Source organism: Hyperoodon ampullatus (assembly GCF_949752795.1).
Source record: "Hyperoodon ampullatus genome assembly, chromosome: 5".
Classification (NCBI taxonomy): Eukaryota; Metazoa; Chordata; class Mammalia; order Artiodactyla; family Ziphiidae; genus Hyperoodon; species Hyperoodon ampullatus.
Window position 1 is genome coordinate 29,997,673 of NC_136918.1, and position 23,983 is coordinate 30,021,655.

A 23,983-nucleotide genomic window follows, 5' to 3' on the forward strand; every position below is an offset into this window, starting at 1 on the left:
GTATTAAGTCTGGATGGGAGGCCCAGATTTTAGCTAGAGGTGTTTCTAAACTTCTGGAGGTGGATTTATTAAAGCCTGCTCCCATGCACCAGGCGAATGTTTAGAACAAGTCACCCAAGTCCTTCCAATGTTAACAGACTAGTAACACTGTCAAGTGAAAAACTTCAGGCAACGTCTATTTCTACAGCAGTCTGCATCACCAGTAATGCACTCCTCAACTTTCCTGCATAATGTAGCAGGCGCTCACCTCAAGGAGCTGATGCCACATTTATGTGTGCATTTAAGTTCTTTCCCTGTATAGATGCCTTTATTATTATTATTATTATTTTAAATTGCTCAAATGGCCTCACAACATCTTTCAAAATTTTAACCTAAAACTCAACATTGCCTTTCAGGAGGCATATGAAAGTTGTGGTAAATTTTCAGTAAGTCATTATATTCATAAATAAGAAATAGAGATGGAGGTTGGGATTATATGACTTTCATGCAATAAAGAAAAGAGCATGCAAAATATTGTACAAAGGCATTTTAACTTTCCTGCTCTGAGAGAATCTTTTTTTTTTTTTTCCTGGCCGTGTCACGCAGCATGTGGGGTCTTAGTTCCCTGACCAGGGATCGAACCCACGTCCCCTGCAGTGGAAGCATGGAGTCTTAACCACTGGACTGCCAGGGAAGTCCCCAAGAGAATCTATTTTGAATAAAACCTCTACATTTAAAAAAGTGATTATGCTATTCTCTGCGTCTGAAATTTAAAACTACTTTTACTTTTTGACTACCTATACTTCCAAAAGCAATTTGCAGAAGGCAATTAAACTTAAACTTTAAATCATACAGGTATCATTTCCCTCCAAGTTTCAAAATGAACCAAAGAGGCTTTTGTGATCTGAATGCCAACATGAAACATAAAAGCCACAAGGCAGAGTATTTCTTTATAATTGTATCCTCCAAGCAGTAAAGTGCAAAAGACATTAAAGCTGTGGTAATGGTATCTATAAGATACACTGTATTGAATACTACAGCTGTTCCAATCCCTAAAACTTAGATTGTCTATCCAAGCAAGTTGGCATGAAATTAAATTTGTAATCAGCCATGTATAAGGGTATGAAACAAATGCATGAATTTCCTATTTTTCAGAATGAGTGTTGTCTTTACCTTTAAAAATACATATTTACCTTTAATAAAGACAGCATACTAATTAAGTAAGGGAATTTTATAATTTTTATAAATTATATCTCAAAGCTGCCACTAGTAAAAGGAATCACAAAGATAAATGGAGGTGCCTATCCATTTATTCACTGAAATATATACACAGCATTTTCTCAACAGTGTAATCTTTTATTCTGTCATTCTCAACATATTGATTAATACTGGACTACCTCTTCAGCACATGGAGGCCTGAATGAAAAGGTCTGTCTCTCCTTCCCTGCTAGCAGAAAAAGCTATTAAAAAACATCAAAAGAGAAGCGTGCTTGCTTAGAGACCAACAGAGCAGGCAGGAACTGGCCCTCATCACTGGATGGACCAGAATCACTGGCTGGAAGCAACAGGTGGAGGTGAAGGCAAGCTGGTCCCCCACAGCCCAGAGGAAAGGAAGAGGAAGGCAGATGGAGGGAGAACTGGGCTTCCTTAGCAGGAGACCCAGGCCCCCAACCTGCCTGACTTTGTCCCAGAATCTTTATCCCATCCTACATATTTCCACCTAGCCTTCACTTTTTAGCCCAGCAGTGATCACGTACTCGCAGAAGCTAAGCAGCCCGTCGGCAGCAGAGTTGGAATCTATTTTCTGTGTTGCGTCTTAATGTCAGTTAGTTTAAATTTAAAATTAAAAAGTGATCAAACTATATGTGCTACACATACAGTTCTTATTTTAACTAAAGGAAAACTAATGTGTATAACTTACATGCACTAATCACCTAAAACCAGAAGGAAAAAAACGTAAGTTTCTGCTGAGATGGAGATGCCTCCAAATACTTTTAAAAACTGTACAGATGGGGCTTCCCTGGTGGTGCAGTGGTTGAGAGTCCGCCTGCCGATGCAGGGGATACGGGTTCGTGCCCCGGTCCAGGAAGATCCCACATGCCGCGGAGCGGCTGGGCCCGTGAGCCATGACCGCTGAGCCTGCGCGTCCGGAGCCTGTGCTCCGCAATGGGAGAGGCCACAGCAGTGAGAGGCCCGCGTACCGCAAAAAAAAAAAAAAAAAAACTGTACAGATGATGTTTCAGAACTAGCTCTTAATGTTGTAAGTACTCGTCACCTAAAGCTTCCTAGTGGTGGAAACCACAACGTGTAGATAAACTTGGTCCACTGGTGCATTTCTGCTGCACTATCAGCACTTCTTAATACCAAGAGAAGAAATACAAAAGTTACGTCCAGTCTGGAAGAAAACCAGCTTCCAAAAGAACCCACCTCTATATCAACCCTGAAATTCTGAATTCTAGATAAAGCATCATAAAATTTTGAATGGGACAGAAGCTTAAAGATTCATTTATATGTTTAACCAACGCTTATTTACAGAATAACATTTTTGTATCAGGAATAATTTCGTGAAAGCAATGACCTAGCAAGAGGCTAAGCGAGCTTTTCTGCATCACAGCAAACTCAGGAAGAACGAAAATGTTTATAGAACTTATATTTAACAATAAATACAGAAGTAGCCACATTGAACACAATGGAAAAACATACCTACTTCTAACAAGACTGCCTACTTTATTTAACAGAAGTCCGTCCCTACCTTTGGCCTCTAAAATGACCATCTGGGGTATTTCAGAGGTAGCAGTTCATAAATGGGCGTGAGCAATTTCATAAATTCTCATCCTGAAATGAGGTGACAAATAGGTGGGCCTCACTTCTTTGCCGGCAACAAGGTGCTTGAGTCTGATGCAACCACTGTAGCACCTTCTAGAGAAGAGGAAACCCGTCTGAGGAGTGGGAGTCTGGTATCAAGGCCCAGGAGTTGATGTCCTGCTGGGACAGCATGGCCTGCTGGGTTCTACTGCATTCCTGTTTGATTTCTAAACTGATTTGTTTCCATTTTCTGTTTGACTATTTCTCAATATACACCACGAGAAAATGACGAATCAACCTCCAGATTCAATACGCTGGCAGAAACGGACACGGCGCCCTAACAATGGGGATGGAGCGTGAAGACAGAGCAGCCATTTATCCTTCTGGTTTGTTTTGAGTCCAGTTATTTACTCTGATGTATAAGTAACATTAAAGAAGAGTATGAGATCTTTATGTTTATTGAAGGGAGTCTGGGATGAAGGAGAGTTTGGAAACACTGGTTAAATAAATTTCTATCTTTGTAAAGCAGTTATACTCCAATCAAGATGTTAAAAAAAAAAAAGAAAAAGAAATTTCTATCCTTAACAAAACAAAAAACCCCAGAAACAACTTGAGGCCTATTAAACAAGCACAGCAAGGCCTGACCTTTCTTCAGCTCGGTAACAATAGCTCTGAGTTGAAGGAATAAGTCATGTCGGGTACATCAGGGTTACCTTGCAAGGTTTTTTCATACATCTTTAAAGCTTTGATGTGCTCTCCAAGATGAGCAAAAAGGAAAAAAGAAAAAAAAAGGATCTGGAGCAAAAACAGTCACTCTGAAGGTCATTTTATAAAATCAGATGAATTGAAAAAGAATAAAATAACTTGAAGAAAAGCTAGATATGGTCAAACGCTGCTTCCTCCTCACATGGAAGGGCCCTTTACTGCAAGTAACAGAAAGCTGCTTGGCCTGAGGATGCTCTCCTCATAGATCTGCTAATGGCTTGGGAACCTCTGCGTGATTGGACAGTCCCAAATGTGGGCAAGTCCAGTTCAGATGACAGCTTAGGATGCAGAAAGCCAAGAGAGAACATCACTCCCACTTAACAAGAAAAAGCCAGACTATCAATAAAATCACAACTTTTCTTGTACCCGTCAGAGAACTGTGATCATAAGGGAACTGAGTTCCAAGGAGTGAAAAACCCCTCCAAGAAGAGAGAAGACACAGACACTGTTTCACAGTTTGTAGAGCACGGAAGGAAGAGTCCACCATGGAAGCACATAAAAGAAATCAGTTAAGGGACTTCCCTGGCAGTCCAGAGGTTGAGACTCCGTGCTCCCAGTGCAGGGGGCCCCAGTTCGATCCCTGGTTGGGGGACTACGATCCCACATACCACAACTACTGAGCTCGCACACCACAATGAAGGGGCTGTGTGCCACAACGAAGACCCAACACAGCCACGATAAATAAATAAATAAATTTTTTAAAAAAGAAGTCAGTTAAAATTGTAAGGAAATCCTAAAGGCCAAGTGTGGGCTACTGTATCAGCTTGGAGCAACTGGGTACCCCAGACACAGGGAGAGTTTGTACTCACATGAAAGCCTTCACAGGTTGCTCCTGAGAAAGACTGGGGCCAGAGCAGGAGAGAGCCCCTCTCCAGGACACAGGCATGCAGCAGGTGATGGGGACACCATGAAACTCTGCTACTTCCCTGAACCTCCTCTCAGATGAAGCAAAAGCCTTAAGCCACTGGGGGAATGGCAGCAAGCCCGCTTTCTCCCTGGGCGACTGGGCGATGGGTAGAAGAAAAATCCATCTCCTTCCACAGCCAAGCAAGGATCTACTGGCCCTTGGACTCAGGAGCCTGTACCAATAAAGCAGAACTCTACTACCACCAGGAGAGGGGCAGAAACTCACCACAGATATAGGCAGAGTCTGGCTGCCTTGGGGAGCAGGGCAGGAATGCCCAGAAGGTCTCACCCTTGAGGCCCAGGTGCACAGGGCTGCCTAAGATTGAAACTAGACCAGGAGGACTAAGAAATCCCCGGCTCCAGCAGACGCTGGGCACCAAGGAGCAGGCAGTGTACCACGGAGGAGGCATAAGACCGTGGAAAGACAGCCCTTCCTGACACAGGCCTTTGCAGATGAAAGCAGATGGCAGAGCAGGAACCATGAGTAAACCCTCCAGGACCCTAGTGGCCACCTAGACACATGGTTATGGTGGCCCACAGGTAGAGGAATTTGAAGCCAGCAGTACACTGAAGGTAACAATGGCAACTCAAAACATAAACCCAGATCAATTATTGACTAGATTGACTCAACTTCCCCAAATGTTAATGACCTAGAAGAAGAAGAGGCATGTTCATTTCTGAGCATAAATACTATTTACCTCAGTCTCTATTAAGCGTGATGTTTAGCATTCAATAAAAATTACAGTGTGTGCGTGCACACACACACACAGACATGCACAAAATGTAAGGAAAAAACCCACTGTCAAGAGACAGCAATCAATAGAGCCAGACTCAGAGGTGACCTAGACCTATCACATAGGAACTTTAAAACAACTATTATTAATATACAAAATAATCTGGGGGTGGGGAGTAGACAATATTCATGATCAAATGGGCTATTTCAGCAGAAAGATGGAAATTATAAAAAAAGAGTCCAATGGAAATGCTATTTAAAAACCCCAACTATCATAAGTGGTGAATTCCTTTGATAGGCTTATAAGCAGACTGAACATAGCCAAGAAAAGATTCAGTGAACTTGAAGAGGTGTCCGTAAAAATTATCCAAACTAAAACACAAAAAGATTTAAAAAGTGAAAAAATATAAAACAGTGCATCCCAGAGCGGCTGTAGAACATATGTGAAAATTGAGTCCCAGCAGGATAAGAGAGAGAGAATATGGCAGAAGAAGAAATAATGTACTAGAATTTTCCAAAATTAGATCCAAGAAACTCAAGCACAATCACACACACACACACACACACACACACTCACACACACTCACACACACTCCTAGACCTATATTATCATAGTCAAATTGCTGAAAAAATAAATACAAAGAGAAAAGCTTTAAGGTAGCCAGAGTAAAAAAGAAAGTGAGATACAAAGGAATGTAGGTAAGAGCTACAGTTCAGATGGATTACAGGTGATCTACTTACATCTAACCACAGGTTGTCTACTTGACCCAGCTTAACAGTTTAATGGGAAAAGTGATTCTCTTTTAAAGGACTATATTCCCTAAATTTCCCTCTGCTTCCCCAGACGAAGGTGTCCCTAACGTAGATGTAGGTCTTTAAGGGGTCACAGGTGAGTTTCAGAGGCTCCATAAAACTGTGATTGGATTCTGAAAGTAATTTGTAAACCCATTCTAAGAAGTTTAGAATCTTGGCTTTATTAACGTAAATTTTAGAAGGCAAAGAAAAAGGTTTATCATTTCCTAAGAATGTCAGCCTTAAGTGTTAGAGGCAAAGGATAAATGTTTTATAGGGTTGTAAAGGAAATTTTAAGGCTATCCAAAAGAGGAATGACAAACTGAGAGAGGGGAAAGAGAAAACGATATCATTTATGGATATATAATGGAATTTTGCTAATAAAAACAGCAAAATCAATCAATCACAGAAAGAGCTCTTATATAACTGTGAAATGGTTTTCTTAATTCCAAAGTAGAACAAAATAATCCAGCAGTTCATAAACTTTCTAGTTTAGGAATCACCCATGGAAATGCTATGGGCCGTAAGATATAAGCTAGTATTGCATGTTCTCTATGCCTCAGTTTTCCCACCTATAAAATAGAGATTAAAAAAATACCCACACCCCCCATATGTTATTTATAGTCCCTGCTTCATAGGGTTGTTATAATGATGAGTTCAAAGTGCTCTAAATGCTGCCTGAAGTTTTATACACCCTACATTAGACACTGTTCAGTAAATACACTTCAGACTGAAATAATTTCTTCACGAAAGAAGAATAAAAAGAAACACTGTCATAAATGTGTAGATGCAATACTCTCATCACTTAGGATTTGTGGAAAGTTAGCCCCATCCCAGAAGAAACAGAATGAACATCACTCTCTTTGGGTCTTTTTTAACTGAGGCCACTACTTAATGCTACCATAGAACTTTTGAGCATGACCAAATGGATGTGATGCCCAAGATACCTTGAGAACCTGTCAAAAATAGCCAGATGCCCTCTCAAAATAAAGCTTCAGAAGGCTGCATCCCCATGTCGAGAAAGAACAAAGAAGTAAACCATTTCTTAAAGTCATTTGTTAATTTTAAATTCCATCAATTTAGTGACAATTACAATTTAACTCATGTATAAGGATTCACATATAAAAAATTTTGAGGCAATGATCCCCATAATAGTTTTCTCTAAAAAATAACCAAATGACTACTCAGGGCACTCTCTGATCAGAATTATTCAGATGATTCCTTCTACTTCATACTCCCATATTATTTCCTACGGTGTTCAAAACAATTGCATGTAAAGAAAACAAATTTCCAGTTCCTGTAAAATGAAGTTTTCAAGGTCAGGTTAAAGCTTCCAAGTCACTTGATGTAATGAGTTACACCTGTCTTTAAAACACTGGGGTCTTTAATTATAAAATCAGAGGACCATAATAGAATATAATACTTCCACAACCACACTCTTTTGGTGTTACACTTTCACTACTACTGAGATATTTATTCAAAGTAAATTTACAAAACCATTCATCTACATCTGTGTCCAATGTAAACTGCAATAAAATTCATTGGTTTTCTCCAGTAATAAAAAACTTAAGGGTGAGCACTGAGCCCCTACAAACTACACCAGCGCTACTTTACATTCCAGTGAAAATACTGATGCTAAGGAATTTTATTTTATAATCCATAATAATGGTACTTAAGTGGTCCACTTTGGGGTGAAAACTGTAAGTGTTTCTCAACTGTGTATATGGTAATTCCTTATTTAGCACATTCTAAAGCCTCTCGACTTCCTACACTGCAGAGCTGTTTTTTTTTTTTTTTTTTTTTTTTTTTTTTTTTTTGCGGTACGCGGGCCTCTCACTGCTGTGGCCTCTCCCGTTGCGGAGCACAGGCTCCGGACGCGCAGGCTCAGCGGCCATGGCTCACGGGCCCAGCCGCTCCGCGGCATATGGGATCCTCCCAGACCGGGGCACGAACCCGCACCCCCTGCATCAGCAGGCGGACTCTCAACCACTGCGCCACCAGGGAGGCCCTGCAGAGCTGTTTTGAGATGTTACATAACCTAATTGTTAATAACTGTCTGGTAAATCATACCTAATTTTAAAAAGTATGCAAGTCAAATTACATAATGTGAATTCTTAGCTACAAATACAATCAATTCTAAGAGTACCTTCTCAATCACAATTTTCCCCCTAAATTGTACTGGTTCTTCACTACTTCAGAGTAGCTTAGGAGGAAGAATTTATTTTCCTCATTTTTTAATCCTTAAATCTGTCACTGTATTGACAGGAAAATGATGGTAGTTCAGGGATAGTCAAGAGTCAAAAGGAAAGCTTCCATAGAGATCCATACACAGGCAAAGCTACTGCCGTGGGCTATTATATCCACCATAAAAAAGAAACAACAGTAGATCTTTCAGTCAGGAATTTTAATATTTCCACAGTTATTTTAAAATTAAAATTTTAAAGGAAAATTGCTTCACCAACAGTATTTTCTATCATCCTCTTGTTTATTAGTTTCTTTCTATCTTGTCTGGTAGGGAGAAAAAAAAACCTTCCAAGGACCTTTTTTTAACCCAATGGTTTATTTGCATATGAAATTAGTGGGAGGTGGGCAAGTATCAGAAAAAAAGAGAAACAATTCATATGAAAGGAAAACTCAGCTTTCTACAAAATATTCTTTTAAGTCCCAAGCCATTCATGTGCCTGCACTAGTCCAGCCCTCAATGTTGTCTCTTCTCCAAACTTGTACAGTATTTATAGTCTCTACCCTATAATTTAACACTTAATTATAGTCTTACTCAGATCTCCAATTGTTTTATATGGGTTAGCCTTATCTCCTCAAGTGGAAAGTAAAAGTTTTGAAGGAATGGGCCATATCTTATATTCTATATGGCTGGCTGGACCAATTCAAGTAGTCAGAACAGTAACTCCTTCTGATGAATCTGTATCTCAGTGATAAAGGGGTATTCCCAACAAGAGGATGTGACACGGTAAATATGTATGCACCCAACACTGGAGCACCTAAATATATAAAGTAAGTATTAACAGACCCAAAAGAGAGAAATATACAGCAACAGAATAATAGTAAGGGACTTTAATACTCCACATTCACCAATGGTTAGGTCATCCAGACAGAAAATCAATAAAGAAACACTGGTCTTAAATGACATGTTAGACCAGATGGACTTAACAGATATGTACAGAACATTCCATCCAAAAGCAACAGAATATACATTCTTCTCAACTACACGTCGAACATTCTCCAGGACGATTCACATGCTAGGCCACAAAACAATCCTTGATACATTTAATAGTGAAATCATATCAAGTATCTTTTCCAATCACAATGGTATGAAACTAAAAATCAATTAAAGGAAGAAAACTGGAAATTTACAAATATATAGAGATTAAACAATATACCACTGAACAATTAATGGGTCAAAGATGAAATAAATACCTGAGACAAATGAAAATGGAAACACAAAATAACAAAATTTATGGGATGCAACAAAAGCAGTTTTAAAAGGGAACTCCATAACAATAAATGGCTACGTTAAAAAACAAGAGGACTTCCCTGGTGGCACAGCGGTTAAGAATCCGCCTGCCAATGCAGAGGACACAGGTTCGAGCCCTGGTCTGGGAAGATCCCACATGCCGCAGAGCAACTAAGCCCGTGTGCCACAACTACTGAGCCTGTGCTCTAGAGTGCACGTGCCACAACTACTGAAGTCCGCATGCTTAGAGCCCGTGCTCCACGACAAGAGAAGCTACCGCAATAAGAAGCCCATGCACTGCAACGAACAGTAGCCTCCGCTCTCCGCAACTAGAGAAAGCCTGCGCACAGCAACAAAGACACAGCGTAGCCAATAAATAAATAAATTTATAAAAAAAGAAAAGAAACAAGAAAGATTAAAAATAAACAACCTAACTTGACAGCTCAAGGAACTAGAAGAAGAAGAGCAAACTAAGCCCAAAGTTGGTAGAAAGAAAGAAATAACAAAGATCAGAGTGGAAATAAATGAAACAGAGACTAAAAAACAATAGAGAAGATCAATGAAACTAAGGGCTGTTCTTTTTTTTTTTTTTAAAGATAAACAGACAAACCTTTAGCTAGACTCACCAAGAAAAAAAGAGAGAAAGAGAGAACTCAAATAAATAAAATCAGAAATGCAAGAGGAAATGTTACATATGATACCACAGAAATACAAAGGATGAGTTTGAGGAGGTAGTTGGGACCACAGTGGTGACAACAGAGATGGAGAGAGGTAGATGGCTTCAAGATAATATAAATGATAGAACTGACAACATTTGCTGATGGATTGGCACAGCACATGACAGAAATGGAGGAATCTAAGATAACTGCCAAGTTTCTGGCTTGATTAAATGGCACATAATGGTGCCACTTATTTACATGGGGAAGATTAAGGAATCGTTGTTTTGGGGGGTAAAATCAGTAGTTTTATTTTGAGTACGATAAGTTTGAGATGCCTCTAGATATCTAAGTGGAAATGTCACGTAGGCAGTAAAATATATGAATGTGGAAATCTGGAGAGAGGTCAAGCCTACAGATGTAAATCTGGAAGCCATAGCACCTTGGTGGCCACATGAGATTACCTAGTGATGGAGGAGAGACAGAAAAGATGGCCTAGCATTTAATCTGGTGTATCCCAATATTTTAGGTTGGGTAGAGAAAGAGGGACTAGCAAAAGAGGCAAGAAAGAAGAAACCAGAAATGTAATAGTGACTCCAGAATATTGTGGTATTGCAGCAGCCATGAAATAAAGTGTTTAAATAAGAATAGTCAGTGATGCTTCTGAGAGGTAAGGTCAGGAAAGTAAAGCATAGCCTCTCCAGCTTTCTTATGGTTGCCGTTTGCACGATATATCTTCTCCCACCTTGCTGTTTTCAACATATTTGTATTGAATCTTTGAATCAAAAGTGTAGACAGCATATAGTTGGATCTTTTTTTTTCTTTAAATCCAGTCTGACAATCTCTGCCTTTGATTAGATTATTTAATCCATTCACATTTAATGTTATCATTGATACAGTTGGATTGGCATCTGCCACGTTACTTTTTCTTTTCTATATGTCCCATGTCTTTTCATTTCTTTATTCCCTTTTTAATGCATTCTTTGATGTAAGTTAGTGATATATGTTTGAGATTTGGCAGAGTTCTTCGGTGACCCTGGCAAGAGCAGTTTCAGGGTAGTAGCAAAGGCCAGAAGGCCTCCCGGGATGAGCTGGAAACAAAGATTAATGAGACATGGAGACAGTGACTGCAGTTAACTCTGAAGGAGGAGCCAGGGAAAGGAATTGGTAGTTAGAGTGTGTGTGTTTCTTTTTTCATTCAGATTGGAGACATCAGAGCAGGTTCCATGCTGAAGGGATTTGTCCCGTGAAGAAGGGAAACTAATGACGCAGGAGAAGGGAACAGATCTCTGAAGAAGCAAAGTCCTTGGAAAAGCAAGAGGAGATGGGACCCCAAGGGGTGACTGTGAGCTGGATCCTGACGGAAATGTAAAGGAAGGGAAGTTTAATCAGAAGGAACAGCATATGCAAAGACACGTGATGAGAAAGAGCCGGCAATGTCCGAAGAAGTTCACGGGGCCTGGGGACAGGATAAGGGGAGGCGGGCAAGAGGAGGCTTGGCATGAGGCCTGCAGGCAACACTGCAGAGGTACGTCGCAGCCCTGAGGGAGAGGACACGGCACCTCCTCTGGGTGCAGCGCATGCTCCTGAGCCACAGACGGAGAAATACCAATGTGTACAAAGCTGATAATCAAGTGCACTTTTCCTGTGTGTGCAAATACAACTCACAACCTGTTTTAAAAGGACAACAAATTAAAAAGGCCTCATTTGTTTTATAACTTGAGAATCAACAGCCCATTCATGTAGGTATTTCTGCCTTCACAGCCTAATAAAACTGGGCTAAAGGATAATAACACTTAAATATTTATTAACCTCCCTGAATAAATGAATGAGCTCAAAGATTACCACTTAAAGGCTCACCATTTCAAACACCAGATAGAAACCTGTATCCTTTTAAAAGAACTCTTTAAACAGTTACGATTATCCCAAAATGTCACAGTATACATTGTCATAATCCAAATTTTTTCCTTCCAGTTTTGAGATTTAATTGACATCCAGCACTGTAAAAATTTAAGGTATACAACATAATGATTTCACTTATATACATCATGAAATGATTACCACAGTAAGTTTTTAAAAATTGTTTTATTATTGAAATTTTTTATTTATTGAAAAAATTTTAAGTTATAGTCAATTTCCAACCCACCACTTTTCTACACAGAGGTGTTATAGGCAAATACAAGATTTTCTAACACAAGCACCTGCTGAAGTGCCACAAATATGCCCTCCATTTTTTAAAAATTAAAAGCTACACTTTGGTTAAGAAATCAATAATAATGCCAATGCCCACATGGCAGGAATCCATAAGAGTCAAGCGATTAAGCGAGAGCGTTTGGAAAACAGAGCAATGCCAGTTTGGATGGCAGAAGGTCCCGTCCTGCCATTCTCCTGAATCAGCGTATATATACCCTTTTAAAACCACGAGTCCCTTCCAAATTAACGAGCTCATCAAACTGAAATGAAAAGCAGTGTTGGGCTTCCCTGGTGGCGCAGTGGTTGAGAGTCCGCCTGCCGATGCAGGGGATACGGGTTCGTGCCCCGGTCCGGGAAGATCCCACATGCCGCGGAGCAGCTGGGCCCGTGAGCCATGGCTGCTGAGCCTGCGCGTCCGGAGCCTGTGCTCCACAACGGGAGAGGCCACAACAGTGAAAGGCCACAATAGTGAGAGGCCCGCATACCGCAAAAAAAAAAAAAAAAAAAAAAAAGCAGTGTTAAAACCCAGCAAAATCTCATCATTAATGCCTTTTTAAATGGCCTATGCCACCAGTGACTAAAGCAATTGAACTGCTTCAGTGAAATCTTGTGTCACCACTTCTAGCCCTCATGGCCGTAAGCCCCAACCACTGAGAGACATGACAGGATACCAAGTGCACAATTAATTCACGCAGCAGGTACAAAACTCATCCTAAATACAGCTTCCTGAACCTGATTCATGTTTTAAATAATACAACACAGAACACACTATTAACAGGGGTCTCTGCATCATGTTGTATAGGTTACAAAACCAAGAAGCTGGAGCCATCCTACAAAGTACATGCTGCAGACTTTAGTTTTGAGATTTGGAACTAGAAGGGCTTTTTATTAATATACTTCAGGATGCTGGTGTGAGAATGAAATACAGCAATGTATCAGGCACGACTAGATTTTACATGAAGATAATACAAGCTAAAAATGCCACATTTAATTATACTGTATTTTATTTCATTAAAGTTATCCAGGAGAAATAACAAGGACTAATTCTAGGTCTACTTGCAAACAAATCCCCAAAAGCCCTTACTAAGCAAGATGTGGTCCTTACTCTAAGAATCTGGCTGCGACACCAACTACCACTTCTAAACAGTGCTTTGATTTCTGAGTTTCGAAGGCGACCCTTCCATTTTGTAACCCTGCACTGAGTCCCTAAGGCCCCGGCTCTTACGGAGAAGACTCCAGAGAGAAGGCGCTGGGAAACAAAGCAGTGCCCGACGGATCCCACAGGAGGAGGCGGCACCCACAGGACATGGGGATGGTTGGAACCACCAGCAACTGCTGGACGCTATTTCCCCACGGTGCAGTGACATCAAACTGGGGCACTTCTGGGCGATAATGGGAATTATTAATAAATATGTCACCACAACGGGGGCTGTCCTGGCCAAAGTGAAACATGTGTTCACCCTCCTTGAAAGCGACCTTATTAAAAAAGTGTGACATCCTTGCTAAGTGCCAGGCACTGGAGATTCTGGTGTAACCAAAGTCCAATCTCAGCTTCAGGGACGGTCCCATCCTGACGGGCAGGAAGGCAGGCAGGCAGGCTGCCAGTTGGGTCTGTCTGGACGTGTCTCTGTCCAGTCTGAGAGCCCATGCTACCAGGCTGGGAACCCAGCTCCACCTGTGGTGAGGTCTGGCTTAGTCTTGCTGCTTTGAATCAGTGGAAGGGTAGCCATGTGCACCTCTGGGCGTGGTGGCCTAGTCCTCATGGCTGCTGCTTATTTATTTCCCAAGGCTTCTACAGTTCTCCCCACCCTCCGCCCCTTTGTGGGGATGGACCCTGAGCCCCGTCCCCAGCTTGCCTGGCTGGCCCTTAGTCCTTGCTCGGCTCCCGGCCGGGGCTCCCCTTGATCTGGGGGCACAATCAGATGAGCTGTTATTAGCCATGCAGAACCCTGCTCCCCCATGACTCTCACTGGCCCAGGCCTTCCTGCAAACCTCACGGCAGGCCCCGTGCAGCCCCCAAAAGGGGAAGCGAGACACAAATGGGAATTACGATCTGCTGGATGTGATGAACGGAGGGGTGGGTGAGCGCTGTGGAGAGCGGGCGATGGCAGGGCAGCCTTCACAAAGGGGATACAGTTGTTAGAAGGGCGTATGGGAGGTGGATGGAGCAGGGGCCCTCGGAGCTGCTGCAAGGCAGGGTGAGGGGGCTGATGACTGTGCTATTCCAACCAACCATGTCAACAGACCACAGATCAGCTCTTCTAGGGATCATATCTCCCCCCGCCAACGCCCCCCAACAAATGCATGTGCATTGTAGCTCTCACTTTAAATCAAAACATGATGTATTATACACATATGACATCATCACTGCGATATGTGTCACCGTCAACAATCTAGGACTCTCTACCCTGCGGTCACCTCAAAACCCAACTCTCCAGGTGCAGAAATGTAAAGTTGCTGAGTTAGTCTGTGGTTCATGGCACGAGAGGAATGCATCTAAAAATTAGATTAGCTAAAAGTTTACCTTTGAATCTGATTTGATGCATCTCCCCTCCTCCCCCAAACCAAACAGGATGTAAAATTCACTTGGGTTTACTGGAAATTATAACAGCAACACAGAAATCACATTCTGTTCTCTGGAAAGAGCTGGAGTTTTAGCTGAACCACATTTATTCCAATTATAAATTTGTTTTTCAAGTAATTTAGTTGTGCTTTTAAAAGCATTTCTGTAGAGAAGTTTGTAATTTAATAAGACTAAAACTTGAGACCAAGGGCTTTTCAAAATAAGACAGGATTAGGAATGTGGGAAAATCAACCCTCTACACCGCCTGGACCAGTCCGCCTGAGCAGTCCTCGCTCTTGTAGCCCCCCACTCCTGGACAACAGCAGAAGTGTCCTTGAGTTAGGTAATGCAGTGGATGTTTTATGAATTGATGTTCTTTATGAATTAATTGAGAAGGGACAAAATTTCAAAAAGAATGAAGAGTGAAGTAAGGCTGGCGACTAGAATGACCTGCGACCACACACGCAGTGGTCAGAGAGACTGTCAGGATCTAAGTCAAGCTCATTTGTCACACACCTGATCTTTGGGGCCACACGGCAATTACTGCCCACTCGTACTGCAGCCGTCCACAGGGGAAGGGAGGTGGGCTGACCTTTGCTGAGCCGCTATGATGCGCGGTACTTTATAAACATGATCTCTTTGAGGCCTCCACTCTGTGAGGCAGGACCCATCATCCCATCTCAGATGCGCAACACTTCTCCCAGGCAGATGGCAAGCTTCCTAGCCCAAGCCCGCTCTGCCCTGTGTGGCAGAGAGCTGGTCCTCGTGGCAGGTCTCCTCAGCCCCCAAGTCAGCTGGGTACCTGCTGGGTGACACCCATGAGGCTCTGGCGGGGTCTGAGGCTGGGCAAGAGGGGCGAAGCCGGCTGGTTCTCCCTCCACCTTCCTGCAGGGGAGAGGCCAGCAGAGGCCGTGTGCGCTCTGCGTCCCCAGGGCCTCTGGGCTCAGCGCCGAGCCGTTTCCTGTCCCTCCACCTGCAGGTTAGGATGGTTTTCTGCACTTACTCACCTCTGGGTGGCCTTGTTTCCCCCTTTGGCCTCGTGGTTCTTCCAGCAGCTGTAACAACTCCCTAGATTAAATACTCAAGGAAAGTCCTGTTTTTCTGTCTTGACCCTGAGGAATTAAGTGCTTGAAGCTGTAGCTGCTCAGGACCTGGCTGTGCACAGCTTCCAGGCCCTGAGGCCGCGTGGCCCGTCCCTCCCTCTCCCGGGGCCGAGCCGCTCCGCCAGTCACCGCTGAGTCCCCCCACATCCCAGGGGACCGGCTGTGACCTTGGGAAGGTCCGTAAACCTCCTGAAACCTCAGCCGCTACTTTTATCAAATGAGGAAAGTAATCACTTGCCCTCAATTGCTTTAAACGGCTTGGCAAGGCACGAAGCGGAAAATAAATATGAAAGCACCGCGGAGGCCGACGTTCCTAAGACTTTTCCATTACCTTATGAGTCTTCAAGCCCTACTTACTGGGATTACTGGTCAGCGCAAAAGAAGCTCACCCAAATTAAACTCACGGACCTAAATGGGTACAAATTATACAAAGCTTCCTCCTAAGGGCTCTCTGGGAGCTCACGAACCCGTCTCTCTCCTACAGCAAAAGGGAAGGGGGTTGGCCAAAGGTCCCCGTGGTATCTGCACATGGCGTGGCTGCCTCACCTGCGGCTGACTTCACCACGACTTCCCGTGTAGGTAACCCTGGCCCGGGGCTTTAGAAAGACTGCCCGCCGCCTAGGACCGCTGCTGTGTTAAACCGGAGAGGGCAGACGTGCCTGCGGAAGCCCTCCATGCCCTAAGCCAATGGACTTCATGTGGTGATTTTATCACTACTATTGGTATTAGCATCACCGCTGTTCCCTCCTACAGTGAGTTTTTTTGTTTCGTCTTGTTTTTTGCGGTACGCGGGCCTCTCACTGCTGTGGCCTCTCCCGTTGTGGAGCACAGGCTCCGGACGCGCAGGCTCAGCGGGCATGGCTCACGGGCCCAGCCGCTCCGCGGCATGTGGGATCTTCCCGGACCGGGGCACGAACCCGCGTCCCCTGCATCGGCAGGCGGATTCTCAACCACTGCGCCACCAGGGAAGCCCCAACAGTGGGCATTTGACGAGACTTTGGTCAGAGCCTTCTCTTCTGCCGGAGTCCTCCCCAGACAAGTGGCCGCCTGGACCTCGCTCCCTACGGGCTGCCAGCATCACACGAGGATGGCTCTCCGGCCCCTCCCCCCTTTCATTTTATTTCAATTCTAAGCAGATGGGAACCTTGGTTTCATGTTTACTACCATTTTTTTAAAATCATACTTGTGAAAGAAAAAACTGTGCGCTCTCACCACATATTTACATAATCATGGGCTAATTAAAGAACTACTGAGAAATACATGCTCTGATTTCCTATCCTGTTATACTCTGACTGCTATTGTTTGTTGTGGTTACAAACATGAGTATTTATGGAGAAAACACTGAGTGATCTCTGGGTAGATGGATACTTTCCCTTGGTGACATCACTGGAAAGAGGCAGAGACACTGTCTCGCTTAGGAGCGGCCAAAAAGTACGAGAGTCATATATGTAATGAAAATTGTTCTAGTAGCCACCTTAAAAATGCAGAAACAGATGAAATAAACTTTCATAATTCATTTTCTTTAACCCCAAATACTATCATTTCCACACGTAATCAATATAAAAATTAAAATCGTTTGCCTTTACTGAGCCTCTGAAAGTGAGCACGGGACACACTTAGAGCCCAGCTCAATTCTGACCGACCACACAGCAGCGCCCACTAACCACCAGGCTCCCAGGCTAACAGATAGGACAGAACATGTCTAGGTGACAAGCTCCTTGATGGGAGGGCCTAGTCATATTTTAACTCCAACGCCCCATGCCCCAGGCTTCCAGGACATTTCTAGTGCGGGGCTCTGCCCAAAGCAAGCCCTCAGCAAATTTCCTCACTGAACTCAGGAATGCATGGCTGGAAAGGTGGGCTGTCACTCGCAAAAGCAAGCAAGCAAGGCCAATATAAGCTTCTTGGAATAACATTTTGTGGGTCTTATACTTTAAAAAATTACAAATGAGCATCATTGCTAAAAAATCCCACAATGTTCACTCACCCTCATATCGCCCCCAAAGCCACACTATACACAAAGAGAAAAGCAAGGTTAACTGTCCTCCAAAAGAGAAAAAAAGGGGGCTGGGAAGACAGAAATCAATAACGGTCCTAATGAGATCCCCATAATAAATGACCACAGTGAATCATCCAATACTATTTAAATGACCTCATAGGCTTGATATTATGTAAGAAGTTGTGATGTATGCTAAGACACAGACATAACTTGAAAAGAAATTAAAAATTAAGATTTCAACCAAGTAATTGTGGAAAATGATGACCTTTTCCCCCTCAGGCTTACTAAAAGCATATTTTACTTGGCAGTTTAGAGGCCTAATAAATGCAAATTACATTTGCCTTTCACCTAGTTGATACAAATTAACTTGTTCAGTCAAGATAACCACTTAAAAATAATTTGTAGCTTTTGAAACCACAACACTGAACTATTTATAGAACTAATATACAATACAGATCAGCCCAAGGAAAGACGGTAGCTCCTTCCAACCTGTGGTACAGAAATCATAAACATCAAGTTCCTTTTGACATCAATGCTGTCATCCCCTGAAAGACGACCCAGACTGCAGCCACTTGTCAGCCACGGCTTTCTCACAAAGCTCCAGAGGCATTCCCTTACCCTCAAGAAAAGGAAACCAGCAGCCTCAACAGAAGTTTATGAAATGGCAAACTACTTCGTGTATCTTCATTAAGACTGTGAAATGAACTTCTAAGGAACAGTCAACTAGCGCTAAAGGAAAGCACTTATTTGGAAGGGTGCTTTCTCTGGGAAAGAAAAAGAAAAAGCTTTCTCCTTTACTGTGATAGGATTGGTTTTTGCTAGTTCTAAATATGCTTTGACCGAATGGATTCAAAGGAAAAGGCATCTCACTGTACTGGCTCTCCTGTTACAGCTCCTGTCTGTCGGGGTAGGGGGAACTGAGGTGATTCAACCAACTGTAATAGATCCATGGCCACAGTAATTGCCTTTTTACCTTTAGTGAAAAATCCTCAGTTAAACAAAACTTGATTTATTCAACCTAGCAGAATTTCCATCACATCCCAGGCTTGATGAATCCATGGGTCTATGGTCACGAATTAAAACACCAGCATTCAGCTAGCCCTTTACAAGATTCTTACAAAACATACAGCTAATAGCTTCATTTATTTGGCCAAGAACTGGTATAGTATATTTAGTTCTTAAATTATTACATTTACTTTTAATTTTCTATCTGATTGAAAGCTGTTTGTGCTGTCTTTTACATGCAAATACATAGTGCTTTTAAAAACCTCCAAAATGGCAACTTTTGAACATTTAAACTTCGGGGAAAAGAAGTGGAGAATACATGAATCGAAATTTATATCATTACTTTTTAAAAGATTATTTTTAGGTTTATCAGTTTACTTTTCTCCAGAGGCAGCATGTGCCTCTTTAGTCATCTGAAAAACTGTTGACATCTTTTGAGTTTTATTTAGTGTCAAGTTCTTCAGATACTGTCCAATTCTAAACACAGATCTTTAAACAGAGTGGAGGCTATGTTAATACGTGTCACATATTTTTCAGTAATTCGACAATGCTGATGACAAATTTCATATGGCTGACAACCTGTCACTTGCTAAAATAATTAGTTTTGTACCTTAACGTGTGACTTTCATTCACTCAGTAAATCTTTGCAGAGTCTGCCCTGTGCCAGCATGGCTGGGCCCTGGGTCACATGGAGCCTGCAGCCCGGCCTCCCAGACGCTCACGGTGCCGAGGGGCTGCTGTCCTGCCGTTGAAACCTCTCCCTCCAGGCGGCCTTTCTGCATTTCAGATAAAGAGCACCGGCATTAACACCTGCAGACCTGGGTTCAAATTCTGACCCTGCCTCCTAGCTGCTCCTGACCTTAGGCTACTAGATTCGTCCTCTCTCTGCCTTAATTTTCTCATCCCTTACACAAGGCTAACAATTTATTCTACAGGGTTGCTGTGAGTCAAATGAAACCGGAGGGAAAGGGAAAGAATCTGGCACTCAGAAGCCCCACAAATGTCAGCCTCCTTCCTCCAATTCCCCTTAAAAACACATGGCTTTCTACACTAAATGGACACTCCAGTTTTGAAGCAAAGAGGGAGAGGAACTGGAAATCTTAAACATGTATTGCTGTGAAAAATAACTGGGAGTTATACGTAATAAGGGCTGTTGTAACCTGAAAGCCTATCACCAGCTTGGGCCCCCAGCCCAAGTTTCTATAACACGTGACCCTTTTTTGGTCGACTGTTAGGTTATTATTTGGTCTTCCCTGTTAGAGCTTTGAAAACAGTTCTACCATGCCCAAAACAGGAGCTAAAGCACCAGAGGGGCAGAGCCCTTCCATCTGTGGGTGATTCACTCTAGAAGAACTGCAAGGTCAGGAAGGAACTAACACAGTGGACAGTCAAGCACACCGGGCCCAGTGCTGGTGAATCACGTGGACACCTCTTTAAAACCCACACCGCTCCAAGAGGCAGATGTAATTGTCTTCTACCTTCTGCAAAGAAACCCAATGTTCAGGGAGGCTAGGAAAGCTGTCTGCAGTGACACAGGTATAGGTAGCTCAACATCATTTCCCATAACTTCTCTCTTGACTTGCAGGGTCATTCAACTCCTCAGCTTGGCAGATGTCTGGCTGGGTCCTCCCTCCAGCTCCTCTGCTGTCCCTGTGGTCGGACAAGGCCCCTCTCCTGCAGGTTGGGATTCCCAGTGTCTCGGCTCCACTGACGGCTCCGACCAACATCTCCGGGGTTGCTCAGACTCGTGGACCGCTCAGGATGTCGTAATTCCATGGATCATCTCAGTTTTTGTTCTCCTCCTCCTGGTATCTCTAAGGGGTGACCAGGAATAGTGAGTACTGTCCCTCAATGTGGACGACCAGCTCTGTTTCTTCTGCAAAGCCCTCAGAAATTGCCACTCCAAAAGGGCTAACACTCTCCTGTGCCTCACTGCCATCTGGATGCTGCCCGCATGTGCCTCTTCACTGAGAGTGAGTTCATATAAAGTGCCTTCCGGGGCGCCGCAGAGTAGCTGTTTTCACTCTCGGCATTGCCCACGCACAGGTCGTATAGACGCCACAACCCTAGATCCTTTCCACACATTCCCTGTGTGGGACAACAGCACACGGAGTACGCAAATTTAGCACAGACACCACTCTATCACTCGGTTCCCTAAGGAAATAAACAAAAAGTGACACTGGAGTAGAGCAATTAAGCCAAAAGTCTCCCTCACGGTCGCCCTTCAATGTTTCAATGTGTGTAATAACGGAATCGTATACTCATCAAGTATATTTTTATGCTTTTTATTCTGGCTTTTAGTTTAGTTCAGTTCAACAAACAATAATTAAAGCATCATGAGCCAGCTACAGTGGAAGTACTAAAAAACCTTACAGTCAAGTGGAGATGGCAGAAATAACAATTCAGAAGTCCGTGATTAGAAGGTAATATAGAAGCACACCCAGGGAGCTGTGGGCACCCAGGGTGGAGCCACCATTCCCAGCCTACAGGTCCAGAGAAGGCTTCCTAGGACTCCTGAGCCTTAAAATAACCAAAATACACACAGCCACAGTTACTGCATCCTCTACTGAAGAGAAGTAACTAAAGAAATTCCATGAAAAGTTATTTTTGCAAAAGAGACAATCCTACGTCCAAAAATTAGGAATGAACCCAGTTGCACTTCTGCTTCACGAAAGCAATCCATCTTAGCTTCTTTTAGGTAACTTATTTATCCCTGAAATTGCTAGCGATGGTCTGATTCTTAAATCATAGCCTTTTTTTCCCCTTTATTGGTGACATCCTCTTCTTTCTGACCTTCCATGTCAATTATGAATTGTCATTATGTTCTAATTTATGGAGATCAGAAGCCAAGCAGATTATCCAAAGAGGTAAACCCTGAAAAGATTCACATAGAAACAGCAATCTCTAACACTCCTGTCCACAAAGAAAGGCTTACAATCAAATAACCAGGGAAATGATTTATTATTTAATAAAACCTTATTTTCCCCAAATTTCAGTACTTTACAACCAATTACATGTCTACTAAGCAAAATCAATAGGTGAAATCGAAAGGAAGAGCCAGTGAAAACAGCTAGTGGTAAGTTATTTTTATTCTTAGAATTACTAGACCTTTATTTCTTCTTTAAAAAAACTGTAATCTTAAAAAAAATCAGCTGTTTATACAATTCCTCATTTCTTTTAAAAACAAGTCTCAGCACCTGTCAATAGGGCCTTATTATTTAAGCTTTACATATTAGAAAAGAAATAACCCCCCCACACATTGAGGTATGAAGAGAAATAATAAAATGGCTTTTGGCAGAAACCATAGAATTATCCCATTTCCTGTCTTGGTTGTAAATAACAATTTACCTAAATTGCTGAAAATAAATAGCTTTCACATTTTGACTAAGTGTCTTCATAGCATACAGAAAAAAATGGAGTTTGCTGCTGACCTACAATGAAGTACAAAATCATTGCATTTGAATATGTGACTCCAAAATGCAACGGAAGCCTTAGACATATTTCATGATAAGTAAGGAATAAGAATTTGCTCAAATGATATCTTATAAATGTTTTAGAATACTTTTCTGGATAAAGTAGAAAAAGTCTTTACAATGAGAATTTCTCTGTCATTTATTAAAATCATTGCAGTTTAGTCCTTACTAGCATTATAAAATGAGTGGCCAGTAGTGGACAATTCTGGTCACCTCATTTGTTTAGAGCACAGTCTACAGATGCTGAAGCTCTTATCCCATATGGACCATTTTATTCTCATGGGAGTCACTTAGCTCTGCTTTGAACCATGGCTGCAAATCATAGACATTCTTTTTAATGTGGTTGGGCCTTTGTAAATCCTAATGACAGTAGGTAGATTAGAGACTGGATCATGAAAAGTCAAACCTGAACAAAACAGAAGGCATCCTTTAACAATATCTATGTTGTTACATAGATACGTGTACACCTGGAAGGCAATATGCAAGAGTGAAAATAGCTGTGTGGGAGGGATGAGACCTAGAGGGATAGTTTTTCAAAATGTTCTTTAATATATGCTTTATATCATCTTTAAATTAATACAAAACATTTAATGACATAAAAAAAATGCCACTGCTACAGAAAAACAACCCAAAGGCCCATGATAACCTAACCCAATGATAGGTTATCAGATTAGTATCTACACAGAATACACAAATGTAGAAACGGGTGAAGACAGAGTTATATCAAACTAAAAATATATTCACAGATTAAGTTTATTTTTGTCATTGAATAAGGAAGAATGGATATCATTTTTAGAAACCACTATGGCTTTCTTCTTCTTCTTTTTTTTTTTTTTTTGATTTTCTGGTAAGAGAATATGCAGCTGTGGAGTAGCTTCTCTCCTTTGAGGAAAGGGAAGAGGAGAAAGTTTGTCAATGGAGCAGGAGCATCAACCCTGTGGATAAAGGAAGTCACTTCTCCCTGCGCCAAGGGGCTCACAGGTAACAGGGAAAGACAAGACACAACCGCCAGACACCAGACGCTAAATGACACCAGGCAGGCCCGGCCACCCTGCCCCAGGCCCTGCTTCCAACACCGGCCCTTCACTTCAAGATGCCTGAAAACCCTCTGCCCAGAAGTGTGCATTTCTGTCTTGACTTTGGGCCACATTCCTGGGTTTTGATAAATATGGTAGATTCCAACTGCTGCCTTTATGGTAACAAACATCATCCCGTCCACCAAAGACACATCTACCGCAAAGTAGGAAAAGGAAACGAGAACAGCGAGCCCTGCGAACACTGTGGCTCGGAAGCCCTCACAGGATTCTCAGGGGGATAATAATGTTTCCTAAAAACCTGCAAAAGCCTAAATCAACTGGTAAAATGAAAAAGAGGTCAGAGGCTGGATGAAGACAGAAAGGCACCGATGGAGACCGGGTCTTAATTTTACAGTCTGGGGAGAGATCTAGCATGTGGTATAGCCCTGTGAATCCACAGGGATTCACGGAGCACCTTCCAGGTGCTGGAACTTTCTAATGAACATGAAGCAAATGCATTCTC

The 23,983-nt window shown here is 42.5% G+C and overlaps 1 protein-coding gene across 1 annotated transcript in view; it reads right to left on the reverse strand.

Moving 5' to 3' along the window:
* Positions 1-23,983, reverse strand: part of PLCL2 (phospholipase C like 2) — a 217,386-nt gene that overhangs the window by 104,700 nt on the left and 88,703 nt on the right. The window lies entirely within an intron of this gene.